This window comes from Spermophilus citellus, assembly GCF_964194105.1.
Source record: "Spermophilus citellus genome assembly, chromosome: 9".
NCBI classification, from domain to species: Eukaryota; Metazoa; Chordata; class Mammalia; order Rodentia; family Sciuridae; genus Spermophilus; species Spermophilus citellus.
Window position 1 is genome coordinate 45,235,941 of NC_138191.1, and position 17,233 is coordinate 45,253,173.

The window sequence follows — 17,233 nt, forward strand, 5'->3', positions numbered from 1 at the left end:
TTTTTGGTGTTGCTGGGGATTGAACCCAGGGCTTTGTGCATGGGAGGCAAGCACTCTACCAACTGAGCTATATCCCCAGTCCCCCTAAATAGTATTTATATGTAAACATACATACCTACACACACACACACACACACACACACACACGTAGATATTTGGTGTGTATGTGTGTATATGTGTATATACGCACGTATAGAATTTCTTATTGCTCCTGTTTCAGAGTCTTACCTTAATAATTTCTTCTAAATTTAATCTGTCTTTTGTTGAATTTAAATTTGTTCCTATATAGAAACAATATTTTGATTTTATTTAGCATTAAAATATATTTCCATTGCTTTTGGGATTTTATACTGATAAAGGAAGCACCTGTTAGTCATATAACTTAAAAAATATGAGTGTGCCCCTACGAAGTTTATTTATGTAAAAGTTCATATAAATTGGTTGGTAAGTGCTGGATGCTGTGGCACATGCCTATTATCCCTGTGACTCAGGAGTCTGCGGCAGGAGGATTGCAAATTCAAGGCCAGACTCAACAATTTAGTGAGACTGTAAGCAACTTAATGAGACCCTGCCTTAAAATTAAAAAATAATAATAAAAAGGGATGGGGATGTGGCTCAGTAGTGAAGCACCCCTGGGTTCAATCCCTGGTTCAAAAAAAAAATGTGTTCAGTGATCCTATATATGATCTGTCTATTTTATATAGATATATACTAGTAAATTGAATATATTATAAACAGATATATTGTCATTAGGAATATGCTAATGTTTAATGAGAAGTTAAAACTGCATTTTTCATTCAAGGAGATGGAATCAATGAAAGTGTTTGTAGGTATTTTTTTAATGCTTTAATGAAAGATACCCCATGCAAACTGCTGATAAACGTATTTTTCCTTTCCTCCCTTTCCTCTTGATCCTCAATGAATTTTATCCCTACCTTGATAGTACAAATTCATCATAGTTTCTCTCTCTCTCTTTTTTTCTTTTCAACACTACTCAGGAATAAGCCCAGGGACACTCAATCACTGAGGTATGTTCCATTCCAAACCCCAAGACCTTTATATTATTTTATTTTTGAGTCTTGGTCTCAGGTCTCACTAAGTTGCCCAGGCAAGCCGTGAACTTGTGATATTCCTGACTCAGTCTCCTGAGTTGTTGGTGAGTTGCTCAATACTTTTCTGTTGCATCATTGAAGATAAACAACAGATGGGTTGTAGCTTAGTAGTAGAGCAATTGCCTAGCATGTATAAGGCCCTGGGTTCACCCAGTGCAAAAAGAAAGAAGGAGAGAGACAAAGAAAAAAAGAGAGAAAGAAAAAAATTACAAAATGTCATATATATTATAACATATGCTACAAGCTTTTTACATGTTTTATGTTATAAAAATATATTTTAGGGGCTGGCGATGTGGCTCAAGCGGTAGCGCGCTCACCTAGCGTGCGTGCGGCCCGGGTTCGATCCTCAGCACCACATACAAACGAAGATGTTGTGTCCGCAGAGAACTAAGAATAAATAAATGTTAAAATTCTCTCTCTCTCTGTCCCCCTCTCTCTCACTCTCTCTTTAAAAAAAATATATTTTATATTATACAAAATGATTTATGCATTTATTTACTTAATTAAAATATTAGTCTAAACATTGTCATTAATAATTCATAGGAACCTGTTGCTACAAATACCTTACACTTTGCTATAATTACTGGATGCTTACAATATAGGAGGCTTGCCGCGTCCGGCTAACAGAAGCCGAGTCCGGCGAGGGACGGTGGGGTTAAGAAATACACAGGACACCAAGGTTCTTCATCCAGGAGGAGGCGTGTGTGCCTGCGCTTTATTATCAAAGTTTGTTCCCTTATATAATTTCTATAACTGCAGTGGAAATTTAGCCAAAACAGGGGAGCAATAACACCTGCTACTCTTGGGTTACCGTGACCGTCCCTTATCAGGAAGCTCCGAGAAGGCCAAGATGTTCCCCAAAAGGCACATATGTCTGAGGCAGATAAACATGAAACCACAAGCGTGCATCATGACCCTGTGAGCTGGCCACTTTGACATGCAGAACAAGGAACTGGGGGCTGGGCCCCAGGGGCCAGGGAAGGCCTGCTACCAGCAAGTCCCCCTCTTTTGTTTTTTGCATGTCAAAGGGAATCAAGTAGCCCCTGTCTTAGGTGTTCACCGCCCCTTTTCGTGGCAAAAGTTCCCCAAGTTTTCCTAGCCGATTGCATTTTGTTTGATTTTGTTTGCATCCCCGCCGCCTGGCCAAGATCTTACTGCGGTAGCAGCTTGTTCTGTCTCTGCGACCTGTGGTTGCAGCTTGGCTTGTGTACATCCTGCACTTCCTGGCGTTCCCCTGGGGAGTCTACAGATAGAAAGGGGTTGGTCCGTGGGAGGTGATGGGGACCAGGGAAGGCCTGCTACCAGCAGAGGCTATTAAATTTAAACCCTCTTAATGGCTTGATCATACACATAGTATTTTTTCTTGGTGTTTCTTTGAATTTTTCAACATGCTTCACATAACAATTCCTCAATCATTTCATTAGATAGCTGGCACAAACCTTATGTTATTTGTGAAACATTTATCTTTCTGAAGGTGTGATCTATTGTGTTTTGTTTTAAAACAGGTGGGAGGATATTGATTGTATAAGACAATAATCAGTCTTCAATGATATTAGAAACTTAGTGTTTTGATTAAATCTAGAAATGTATATTGGGCCCGGTAGCACATGCCTATAATCCTCCAACTCAGTAGACTGAGTCAGGAGTATCACACGTTCAAGACCAGTGAGACTGAGACTCAAAATTAAATAATATAAAAAGTTTGGGGTTTGGAATGGGACATACCTTAGTGATTGAGTGTCCCTGGGCTTATTCCTAAGTAATGTTGAAAAGAAAAAGAGAGAGAGAGAGAGAAATAAAACTATGATGAACTTGTACTGACTATCAAGTTAGGGATAAAATACATTGAGGATCAAGAGAAAAGGGAGGAAAGAAAAAAAAAAACCTTTTATACTGAACTCATTAAAAACACCAAATAAAAGATTGAATTATGATGAGTAGAATGATATTAGTAGTTTAAGATAATAATAACAATAACCATAACAGCACAGTGAGGAACAGAAATGAGTAAAGGTTGGAAAACATTCATTTGATGTCTGCAACTGTCAGTGGAACAGGCAGCATAACATTTTGAGGGGAAAACCTAATGGGATTCTTCATCATGCAAGCATGCAGGAAAAGCTTCACTAGAAATTTTCTTCTGGGCAAATGATCGCTGATATATACAGAGACGGCATATTTTAGAACTTATGAGTGCTGTTGCTTGTATTGAATATTTATTATTTTAGAGATAATATAAAGTAATTTTGGAACCATCATCTTATTTTGATACTCATGAAAACTTTGTTTATTTAAACTTATGTTAGATTTTGAAACTTCACAAATATCATACACGGATGTGTATTTATGGTGTACACATTGCTCAGGTTGCAGCATGACACTATGTTAAAAGCATCCACTAAACTAGAAGGTGGGTTATCCAGATAAGGTTTCTGCTCCCAGAAAAGTTATAATGACAAAGAAAAAGGTTATGCACATTAAGCTGGGGTTGAAATCATTTTTCTCCTTCATGCCCTGAAGGACAATTTTTTTTTTTCCCACAAGATCTCCAATATAATATGAATACATAGCTGTTAGAATTATTTTAAGGTAGAATATAAATATTATTAAACAGTGGAGTTGAAAGCCTGACTCAGAAGTTGCATATATTTTGTAGCAACAACATATACTATTGTACTTAAATCTTTTGTTTGACATGAAATAACAGGAATTTTATCCTGAAGGCAATCGTCTTTCAAACAGTGTAACAGTGTGAACCAAAACACTGAAAATGTCAATCTTTCACCTGTCATTGATTCTTAATGATTCTAAAGCTGTTTTTTAGTTTCCTATGACTATAGGTATTTAAAAAAATCACATCCTTTTGGTAGTTCTTTTACCCAACCTAACACCTTAAGAGTCAGAACAAGCTATATTGCATTATTTTGTTTATTGTTTTCATTTGATTTTATTTCATCCCATATTTGCTAGAATTTTTTAAATTTGTGTTTTGATGAATTTCAAATTAAAAAGTTGTTTAGCATTTGATTTTCTAAAGTAAAAACTAACACTATTCTGCCAGTAACAAAATATAAATATAAAATATTTAACAATTTTTCCTTCCATATAGAAGAAAAAGTTTCAACTTTTAATTATTGAGTATGTTGTAAACTTTGAGGTTGTAATATCTGGCTTTTTTTTTTTTGTACTGGGGATTGAACATAAGGGCAGTTAACCATTGAGCCTCAGCTCCAGCACCTTTTATTTTTATTTTGAGACAGTCTCCCTAAGTTTCTCAGGGCCTCCCTAAATTCCTGAAGTTGGTCCCAAACTTGCATTCTTGAGCCTCAGCCTCCTGAGTTGCTGGGATTATAGGCATACAGCACCACTATAGGAATATCTGGCTTTAATTGTATTGTAGTACATTTTCGTACATCTAATATTTGAGACATTTTATTATGAATAATGTAGAATTCTTTTTTAAATATTTATTTTTTAGTTGTAGTTGGACCTAATACCTTTATTTATTTTTATGGGATGCTTAGGACTGAACCCAGGGCCTCTCTTGTGCTAGGGGAGCGCTCCACCGCTGAGCCACAACCCCAACCCCCAAAATTTAGAATTTTGACAAAGATTTTGTTCTGAATTTAATGAAAGATGATCATAGAATTGTTTTCTTCACTTTGTTAATATGGTATACCACATTTATTGATTTCCATATGTTGGAACTCCCTCGTATCCTAAATGAATGGTCCTAATGCTGTTGAATTCAGCTTCTAGTAGTTTTTAAGAATGTTTGCATCTATGTTCATCTAGGATATAAGTCCATAAATTTCATTTCTTGCAGGGTCCTTTTTTGGTTTTGTTTCAGTGAGTTTTTAGCCCATTTAAATGAATTTAGAAGCACTCTCTCCTCAGTTTGGGGGATATTTTTAGAAAGAAAGATTAGTTTTTTTTTTCCCCCAAATATTTTGTAGCATTAATCTACAAAGTCATCCAATCCTGAGTTTTTTTTTTTAATGGGAGTTTTTTTTTTTTTTTTAAATTAGGATTCAATTACTTTCATAATTATTTGTCTGTTCATATTTTTTAAAATTTCTTCATGATTTAGTCTTGGTAAGTTATACAGGTCTTACTGTTGGAAGTCTTTGTCAGAGTAATCAGGCAAGAAAAATAAGTAAAATTGATCCAAATTAGGGAGACTAATTAAAATTATCTCTGTTTAAGGTAACGTATTTTACAGAAAGCCTTAAATATTCAAGCAAAAGAATAATGAAGAAACAAATTAGTGACGTTGTAGACTACAAACTTAACATACAAAATTAGTAGTGTATCCACATAATAATAATGAATGCTTTAAAAAAAAAGAAATTAATTACACTAAAAATAGCTTCCAAATAAATAAAATACTCAGGAATTAATTTAACCAAGCTAGTAAAAGATCTATATACTGTAAATCTATATACTGTAAACTAATGAAAACTCATAAAATAAAGGCACAAGTAAATGGAGTGATATTCAATTTTTGATGAATTTTAAGCATTAATGTTGTTATAATATCATATTGCCCATAGCAATCTACAAATTCAATGCAATTCCTAGCAACTTCCACTGACAATTTTCACTAAAGCAGGAAAAAAATTCTAAATTTCATATGGAAACACCAAACACTTTTAATTGCAAAATTTAAGGAAAAAGTTTATAGTTAGAGATATCACAATATATAATTTCAAAATAGATTTCAATGCTGGAGAGAAAAAAAAACAGTACAATACTGAAATAAAAACTGAAGTATAGACTAATGTAACAGATTGAAAATGTAGAAATAATTTCATATTTTGATAATCAATTAATTTTCTTTTTTCCTAATATTTAATGACAGAAAAAAATTACATAGTTAATCTCTTGTATAAGTCGGTTCTATAACCATGATATCCATCAAGTATGAATGGGAAATATCTGAAAAGTTTGTATTTGTTCTAAGGAGGTAGATTTCCCCCCAGGCCTTTATACCCTAAACAATATAGTATAACAACTATCTATAGAGTATTTACATTGTGTTAGTTAAATCAGCAATTTAGAGATGATTTTAAATATACCAGAGGATGTGTATAGATTATTTGCATATATGAAATTTTATTTAAGCGATTTGAACATCCAAAGATTCTGGTATCTATGGAGGTACTCAGAAGCAATCCACCATGGATAGGAAGAGATGACTATATATTTTTCATGCACAACATGAACTTTTGAAACATGCATACACTGTGGAATGGTAAAATTAATCATATATATATATGTGTGTATAATTTATCATTTACTGTGACAAGTAAACTTAAAATCTACTCTCAGCAATTTCAAGAAAATGCCTTCTTGTTAACTACAGTCACCATGTCATAAAATAGGTTTCTTGAATTTATTCTTCTTATCCAACTAAAACATTATATACTTTTGCCAACATCTCCCAACCTTCCCTTTCACCCAGCCCCCGGTAAATTCCTTTTTATCTTCTATTTTCATGAATTAAACTTTTTTATATTCTATTCATAATTGAGATGAAAAAGGAATGCGTTTCTTTGCCTGGCTTATTTGGAATTGATTTTCAACAAGTGTTCCAAGAAATAAAGGACAATCTCTTCAATAAATATTAATGGTAAAACTGAATATATACACAAAGGAAAGTGAGATAGGGCCCTGATATTTCACAATATATAAAAATCAACTCAAAATATATTAAATACTCAAACATAAGATCTGAAACTACCAGAAGAAAACACAGAGAAAAATCTTCTTGAAACTAGTGTGGGCAATAATGTTTTAAATATGAATCCTAAATTACGGGTAACAAAATAAAAATTAAACAAATAAGATCGTGTCAAGCTAAAAACTTCTGTACAATAACAAAACAACCCAGTGAATGAAATGAAGACCTACAGACAACTTAATGTTTCCAATCCATCCATCTGATGAGTAAACACACAAAATACATAAGGAATTTAAAGAACTCTATAGCAAGAAAACAAACAATCCAATTTAAGAATGGGCTAAGAAGGTGAATAAATATATCTCCAAGAATACATATAAATGGCAATATGCATATGAAAAAAATGCTTAGCATTACAACAAAAGTGCAAATTAAAACCATTAGATATTAACCTCATATCTCCTAGAATGGCTATTAACCTGTGGATCTCTTGAGATAAGATCACTGGAGAAGGATATCTATGCTATGAGAGAAGGCTGAATGTTAGAATTTTGAAAGACATCAAATATAAGAGCATTCAAAAGATGGTTTCATAAATCCTGAAATCAATCTGCTCGTTCAGGATTCTCATAGCCTGTAAGTCTAGTTGTCTTGATTATTTATTTTCAAGTACCAGTCATGGTGTGCACAGATTTTGAAGTCTCCTTTTGCACACGTTTACACACACACAACTACACGAGAGCATGAATCCAAGATTCCATGACACTCTGTCTTTGAGAAAGAGCCAGTGGTGCCCAAGGGTCTCTCTGCCTGTGTTCACAGCTCCTGGAGATCAAGGGGTCATTTGAAAGACTATATCTTGGGAAGAAGCCCAGCTTTGTGATGTGAGACCAAATTTGTTACTAGATACAGCATTTTCTTGGGAGCAGATGAAAGAGAACAAATTAGACAGAAGATACAGTAGTTCTTTGGGAGCAAATGAAAGAAAGCAAATTAAACAGAAGATTCTGTGTATAAATCGAAGTACCTGTCTTGGAAAAAAAAATGTTCCCCAAATGGTATTTTTTAATACAATGTTTTGTATCTCAGGTTTGGTTTTGGCAGAGGTAAGAAATAAATTCAGCATGAATAAATTTCAACATCATTTCTTGTCCCTGAAGAAACAAAGCAAAACAAAAATGTCATTTCTAAAAAAGTATTTATTCCTCTACCACTATTGCCAAATTAATTTGCTTTTTCATGCTGCTTAAGTAACTATGATAAATTCATATCTAAATATGAAATAAAATGTTAATATGTCAAATTTTATAAAGGCTATTTCTCAAGGACAGAATACAATTACCTATTCTAGCTCTTAGTGTGTATTTTCAAAACTTCATAATATAAGTGAAGAATTCAGAAAAAGTACACAAAAACTTCCTGGATCTGAAGACCAAAGGGAAAGATAAATGAACTGACCTGAGCTCTAGATTCTACATGAAAGTGTCTAATTTAGGACCAGAAAATGAAAAACATCGACTGTAAGCTATTGGAAAAGAAAAGATAGCATTAGAATAATGAAATAGATCCCCAAGGGGAAAATGACTAATGAAGGAAAGTAGAAATATTGAAAGTGTATCATATAAGTATTAAGGACAAAAGTTTTTAAAACAAGCTTCATGTATACACATGGCCATGCATAATATATTCTGATAATTTTGATGTACTTTTTTTTTCTGGGTATATATGAGGCTAGGACAAACAAGAATGGGAATAAATCCAAACAGAAGGATCTTGGCCTTTCTATAAAACTGTTTATGTAAATAGAAGAATGAGTTTGGAGGTAGCCAGATGAAGAGAAACAAAGAGACAATCTCTTCTCATCAGACATTCCATTCTCACAGTGAAGACAGACATGTTGATGATAATGGTTTTAGTATAATCTTTGATTAATCAGAATAGCATTAAAATTTCTCAGTTTACTTAGTGTTTTCAAATGTACAATGGTTTAAAAATGGTTACTTTGAAATCATTTTTTCTCAGTTATATTACTGGTTAATATGCGGTATGATAACAACAAGGTTCTTTAGAAGATAGAATATATTTCAAAGCATTTTATGATACTATTTTATCAGATATGCTTGGTAGACATTTCCCCATGTTCAAATATTCTTTTCACAGTAAGACGCAAAGAAACATAGAAAATGATTCATTGGAATAAAGGCCCATGTACAGAAAATAACTGTGTTACATTAGTAAATTTTGGGAGATATGGGGTAATGATTTCACAAAACACACATGAAATTACAAGTGAACAAATATAGGTGTGTGTATATATATATATATATATATATATATATATATACACACACACACACACACACACACACACACACACACACACATATGCCTGTCTTTTAAAATGTCATTTTTAACATTTTTATGATATATGATATTTCATGAATAATAAAATTACATTATCAAGTAATATGGATTGTATGGTTCTTTTTGTGTAACTAGAATAAGTTCTAAGTATATAGGTCTTATAGTTTTTACACCTTTAGCAGCAAGTGGAGAGAAAATAAATATCATAAACTTTGGTTCAGCTGCTGGTAGACTTATAATCTGATTTCTTCAGAGGGATTGTAGCATGATATATGGGTATCTCTTTTGAAAATTAGTTTACATGGAAAAGCAAAGTTGATTTTTCACACAATATAATAATGGCCAGATTCCAAAGTGCTGACAATAAAAGATTTTAAAAGTATATGCAAACATTTTCTGTCAACTTCAATGACTTTTTGTCCTCACTTTTTCTTATAACCACATAGTTATTTTTCTTAGGATATAAAAACAATGCTAACTATATCTACTTAGGTTATGATTGTAGTATATTTTTATTTGTATTGAAATAGCCATCATAGTATTAAGAATAATAAAACATGATGGTTTTGTTAGGCTTCATTTTTTTTTTGGTGTATTTCAAAAATACTTGTATACATTCAGAGAACAAAAAACCGAGTTTTTCTATTTTCTTGATATTTATTAACTTATGTAATACTATCTACTAGTTTTGAATCATTCAGCTAACTATGTTATTATATGTGTAGAGTGTATTATGAGTGATAGGGCAATAAAAGAAAATCCAAGCAGTTTATAGTCAAATTTCTAATGTGTAGCCTACCATGATTTCAATATCATAATTACTTACAGATTCCATAATAAGTATGCACTATGCTTACCAGTCAATGTACTAAACAGGCTTTATCTATATCATAATTGTCAACTCTCAAAATAGAACATTGAATTAAGAGAAACTAAACCTGAGAGAACTCAGAATTTTCACCTAAGATTCAAGGCTGATGACCAAGCCAGAATTACAAGTATGGGTTGACTCATTCCCAAACACCAGCTACCATTCCAACAACATATATCATCATTATATTGTAGGTAATGATTTTACAAAAAGTTAAATGTGTAATATATAATTTTATGAGAATTGTTTAAAAGCAGGTCAATTTTTTCTTAATATAATAATCTTTTAAAGTTGTCTATTTATCTAACAGTCAATATAATGCATTGATAATTTCAAAGTACAATAGTTTTGAAAGACATAGCTTGAATGTTGACTTTGTTATGTAACTAGCTAGCAAGCTTAAAGTTATTGTGTTAGTTCCAAGAGATATACACGTGTTCATATTACAGTCAGAAATGTCATCATGCACAGGCCTGACTTCCATTTCTCTTTCTAAAAGTCTTCCAACTAGAACACCTCTAGTCTATTTAACTAGAATTTTAGAGTTTTATTTAAAGCCCTATGAAAGCCTGGCCACAGTTCCTCTTCAGCTTTAGTGACCAAGTTTTAAAATCCTCAGAAGATATGTGAGGCTCTCATTTCATTGTGTTTTTCTATACTTAATCTCTGATTTTTTTTTCTGCTGTTCCTTCCTAAGCTAAAGACATATGCTTCTGCAAGATATCTTTGAACCTCTCTCACTTATGCCTATAACAGCAAAATGTCCTCTGAACATAAGTTTTTAAACTTATCTCCCATGTACTAGCCCTGAAATAATTTTGAAGACTACCATTAGTTAAATCCTCATTATTCTATTATAATACTTTATCAACTTCAGAGAATGATCATCATAATATTTATTTAGTTTTTAATACATATACATTGGTATTACCAATACCCTTGAAATCTTCCATTTATAATAATAAAGCAATTTGGACTGTCTTATTCACTTTAAAATTTTCTCTTGACTTAGTGTATACATTAAAAAAAGAGAGAAATAAGGTAAATTTTTAAGGAGAGTTCCCCAGGATCTATATTATGTCATTTTGATCACTTTTGAGCAACAACTATATTCATGACATTGCAACAGATTTATGAAAATTAGTATTGCAAGGCCATGTTTTAAAAATACTTGATATGTTATCAAATTTCATTTCTTATAATTCATAATTTCAAGAGAAGGGTAGAATTTGTTATTCCATTATTAAAACTGTGCTTTTAATATATTTTGCATATCCCATGTTTTTTCAGTACTCTGACATTTATTTACTTATTAGATATTTTAAATTATGCCCTTTGCTTTAAAGCCTCAGGACACAAGATGGATAAAACCCTTCATTAAATATTTAAATAAGGAAAGAAATAATCAGACAGCAACATAATAACCAAACAAAAATGCTTCCAGCATGAAGTCACAGATCTCACTTATTGAAACAGACTCCTTATTTAGAAGAAAGGGATTGTGTGTGGCTTCTTTAACATTATATATTATTAATGCTTAAATTGAGTACAATAAAATCTGAATTTTGTACAGGGGACCCTGTCTTAAATAATTAAAGACGTTGATCAGTTTGCCACTCCTTGGCTTACTCGGTACCAAACTTCTTAAATAATTTAGGCACTTTATTAACAAAAGATGATTTACGGTTCGATAATTTACACAATTCATTCCAATATGATGAAAACTTGTAAGAGCAATAAAGCTCTTGAGAGATGTTTTACATGTACTTTTAAATGACTTGCACTAAAATTATTCATTGTTATTTTTACTAAAAGAAGTTATGTACTATAACAAATATAAGAGTAAAAAATGTAGAACATTTTAAAAGTGTGATTCTGCCCAAATACCATCCAGACTAAGATGGACAACTGTTAAATTAGAAGATAATTGTATTTCTCCCTAAAGACTTTCTCATTCTCTCATAAATTTATAACACATCCTGGCAGCAGATCTTCAATAAAGGTGGACTTTTGCCTCGGTTTCAGGAAGGTGAGTTGTTTTCATTTTGCTAGCTTGTGCACATATATTTCCATTGTTTCACTAGATTTATTTATGTGTAAGCCCTTTGCATAAGCATAGGAACTGTGTTTACTTTTTGAATTCATGTTTTTTCTTAATTTTTCATAATGAGTTCATCTCTTTTAATTATTTCTCCTGGTATGAAGGAAAGAATTTTGATGTAAAATTGAGGGATTTAAAAAAAATGTGTTTGGGAATATTATTTTAAGGTTTAATTGGAAAAATAAAGATGATACTTTAATATAGAAAATAAAGTAAAATTTATCAATGATTTCCCATGATTGTTTTATTTGGGATTATTTTATAAAGATTAAAATGTGATGTTTAGAGATGAACATGATATATATATATATATATATATATATATATATATCTTATTAAATAGACAAAATAGATGAAATTATTCTAAATATTAAACTTGTGTGCTATTTGTTAACAGATGTATTTACATGTCTTATTCAACCTAAATAGAAGAAGTTTCCATATACTATACATATACTATATGATATTTCATCAAACCTGAAGTGTTCCCAGAGGAATGATGGGTCCTCAACTCCCTGGAAGAACATTTTAAAAACTGCTGATGACCTGTTTGGCTAAGTGAAAGCCCAAACTAGATTTATGCTTTTCATGTGAAGTCAGTACCTCAGGAAAATGCGCTGTGGTTCTGACTAGAGACTTGAAACTTAAATTTTCTTAAGTAACAGATTATTGAGCTAAACTGAAGTAAGTATTCTTTTAAATCTACTATTAATAATATATGACTCCATTCTTATCTTATTCACATTAGGGTCATTTGAACTGTTTTAAGAATCCCATTTTACTGGAAAACAAACATGACATTGGCCATATGACTTTTTCCTGTAACTCCAGTGATATGGGTTGAACCGTGTCCCTGAGAAATTCATATGTTGAAGTCTTAACAACCAATATCTCAGATTGAGTCTTTATTTGGAAAAAGGGTCATTGTCAGTGTAATTAGCTAAGATGAAGTCATATTGAATAAAAGTAGGGGATTCAGTGCAATATTTCTGGTATCCATATAAAAAGAAAGAATTTGGAAACAAATATATATACCAGGGGAATGTCATATGGAGATGAAGGCAGAGGTAAAGGTGATGCTTTCATAAAACAATGCACACAAAAGATTGCCAACAAATCACCAGAAACTGGTGGAGTAGGATCCAATAGAAGCTCTACAAATGTTCTCAAAAGAAATCAATTCTAATGATACCTGGATCTTAATTTTTGAGCATCTTTAGTTATGAGAAAAATAAATGTTATTTAAGCCACCTAGACTGTAGCGTTTTGTCATAGTAAATAAAACAGACTGTAGTGACTCTGATGATCTTAATATTATCAGGTCTAAATCATATTTCTAATGTAATAAATGGTCTAGAATTACATGTCCAGCAACTGATTACTGACAGAGTAAATGTGGGACAATATTCAATAGTAATTTTTAAAATTAACAAAGTAAATTAGTTAATATGTATCCAAAGAATCAAGTCCTAAACTTGATAATCAAAAACAAACATATTGATAGGATAATATAGACAAAAAATACATATATAAGTAATAGACATAGAGAAATCTGATATACACAAATAATGAAAAACACAGCTCTAATGTTATTTGAGTAATTTAAGAATTTTCTCCAATCTTAATACAGATTAAAAAACAAAGATGACTACATAATATTTATGGAGATTTAATTTGCTATTTAATAGTATTAATAATTTATGTCAGCATTGAACCAAACAAACCAAAAAGGCCCATAGAGTCAATTTATTTAATTATTTAATCTAATTTAATAATTAGAGTCATATACAAAAACACATGAAGTTTACTCTATACCTTTCAAAGGTGTCTCATAATAAGAACTAAAAACTGAATGATTATAAAGGATATTTTAATCTCACATTCAATTCACATCTGAGTAAAACTTATAAAAGATAGGAAAAAAAATTACTAAAAGGCCTAAATTATCATTTAGATATAATGGTATTAAGGTGATAACTAAAGTGAGGAGTTTTTTTTTTTTTTGTTTGTTTTTGCTTCTTGGAAAGAAAACTAAAATTTGACATTATTAGCCTTTAAAATTAAGCTATTTGTTAGCTTTGAATAAGGTAGGACTTTGTAGGAAAATTCCAAAAGACTCCCAAGGTTGATAATCATATTAAAATAAAGCAATAAAAATAACCTAATAATATGTAAAATTAACATATAGCTAAGAAATATTCCTTGTAAATGTCTAATCCCTTGGTTTATACCCAAAGGACTTAAAATCAGCATACAATGGTGATGCAGCCACATCAATGTTTATACAGCTCAATTCACAATAGCTAGACTATGGAACCAACCTAGGTGTCCCTCAATGTATGAATGGATAAAAAAGGTATAGCATACTCAATGAAATATTACTCAGCTTTAAAGAAGAGTAAAATTATGGAATTTGCCAGTAAATGGTTGGAGTTGGAGAATATCATGCTAAGCGAAATAAGACAATCCCATGAAACCAAAAGCCAAACATTTCCTCTGAAATGTGGATGCTAATTCAAAATAAGGTGGGGACACTAGTGAAGAATAGTGTTACCTTAGATTGATAGAGGGAAGTGATGAGAGGGAAAGTAGGAATAAGAAAGATAATACAATGAAACAGACATTATTACTGTATGTATATATGTGACTACATGACCAATATAATTCTGCAACATGTACATTCAGAAAAATGAGAAATTATATCCCATCTATGTATGATATATCAAAGTGCATAAATGTATTCTACTACCATGTATAACTATTTAGAACAAATAAAAAATTATAAAAATATATTTTAACTACTCAATACTGGTATGATATATTTTAAAGTTATCTTCTAAAGCAAAAAAAATCCTGACTTTTAACCATTCAGAAATTCTATTATTTTATTAATAACTCTGACAATTGTTTTAGCTTCTATTTTGTTACATTTTTGCAGAATATTTTGAAGGCTACAACTTTCCCACAGAACTTGATAAACAACAATGAAAATAATTAGAAAATACTACTATTACAATTTTATAGTAATTCAGGGAATAGTTGGTAAGGGAGAATAAAATATAAAAATAAGAAGCTTACCTGTCCCTGCTAAAAGTAAGGGGATTAATGTCCCCATTCCATATGAACTTGAACTCTATGAAACTTGTACTTCCTTCTTTTCCTATTTGAAAGGTATGTACATGGTTTATCTATTTTGTCAGTGTTTTTTAATAAGACAATTTCTGAGCAGTAGAGGTTTTAAGAAGACCACTGAACAACTAGTTCCAAATCTTGCCATCATATCCTGTACTTTCATTTCCATTGGTAATAGATGCATAATATTTCTTTTGCTTAAAAGAAAATGAGTGTAATTAATAATACATTAAGAGTTGAGAACTGACTTTTAGCTACATGGCATGTTAACATATCTCTAATGGCTGGAAACCTGTGTCAACTCCAACCTCAAAATCAGGAATCCATGGCATATGGAATTTTTGGTGAGGAGGCATTTCACAGAGCACACTGAAAAGAATCACCATGGAAATTCAAGACATCTGAAAAAAAATATGTAAGCTAATTCCTTATACTAAATACATTGACATAAAAATATACAAATTTCTTGAAATAGTTAATACATTAATAATCAACACATTCATTATAACTAATATTCACGTTTTAAAAATTTCCTACCAATGTTCTCTTTTTCTAGTTGAATAGAGAATAAAAGTCAATCTTGCACTTTTCACAAAAAGGAAGCAATAATTGATATATTAACTCTGAAATTTGCACTTAAGTGGTCAGGTTCCAAAAGAAGCACTGTATTTGTATTGTTAAATGTTTTGATACAGAGATTTCAGACTAAATGATGAAGCAAAACAAGATTCTTCAATGAAATCATGATAATTACACTGTTTTTTAAAAATGAGTTTATCAATCAGGTAATAAGAAACATATAATTCATAAATATTATGTAATTATGTAGAATAGTCTATATCTTCATTTCCTTTCAATATGTATTATATAGTGCAATATTATTCTATCAATATAAAAATTGTGATATCACTTTTGAATATTTACTTTTAAGTTGCTAAAAAATAACAGAACTTTAGTGCTTTTTATATTGTTTATGCTGGAAAAAATCTTCATTCTTTTTGGAAAACCCTTGCTGTCTTTACTATAAGGGCAGGGGTGAAACTTAACAATTTTCTTTCTGTGACCACTCTCATATATTGTTTATGTATTTAATGCAGGACTATCCAGGCACATCTGTAAATAAATGACTGGGATTGAACCATCACTGTGTGACTAAGGCTGAATCTGAGTATCTTATTCTCAGTACTTCCCTCTGATCTCCATTTAATATATTATGTGGATGAATGAGTTCATAGTTTACATTGATTATTATGATCTTTAAATTTCTATTAGTATTTCTATATTTTTAACATTTGTATTTACACTGTTAATGACACTTAGATTTGATATTTTTTAAAAGTAAATGTTTTCCAGAATTGGTGGATTTTGAAAAAGTGTACTCTTTCTGAGGAGGGATGGTGTACATATTTTCTCTTCTAATTTAAAAGTATTGAATCCTCTACTTTTAATATGATGAAAATAATTTTGGATTTTGAATTAGAAGATCTGGATTTTAGGCCTCTTGAGCATCATTTTATCACTTGTCTGGTCATTAAATTGTACTTCAGGAGTATTGCATTATTAATTTCCTTATTTATGAAGTTTGGAGAAAGTTTATTTTATATATCAATCAGAATTACACTTATAATTTACATTTAAGATACAGTATTTTTGAAAATAATTGTTTTAAAGTGTTATAAAGATGCATGGATATTTCATGTAGAAATATTCTTATCTGGAAATAATAAAAACTATGATAGATATCATTGTAATTAAAATTAAACATTTGCTTCAACGTGACATACAATAATTTTTTGTGTACTTAAAAATATTACTTTTCACTAAAATTCTATGAGAAAAATGATAAATATTATATCAATTTCATAGAAGAAAAAAATATGAGACTTACTGGATGTGCTGTTGCTGTTGAGAGATGGAAATTCTCCCTTACATTTTTAGTGCTTGAATAAAGCTGTTTTGCATCCAAAATG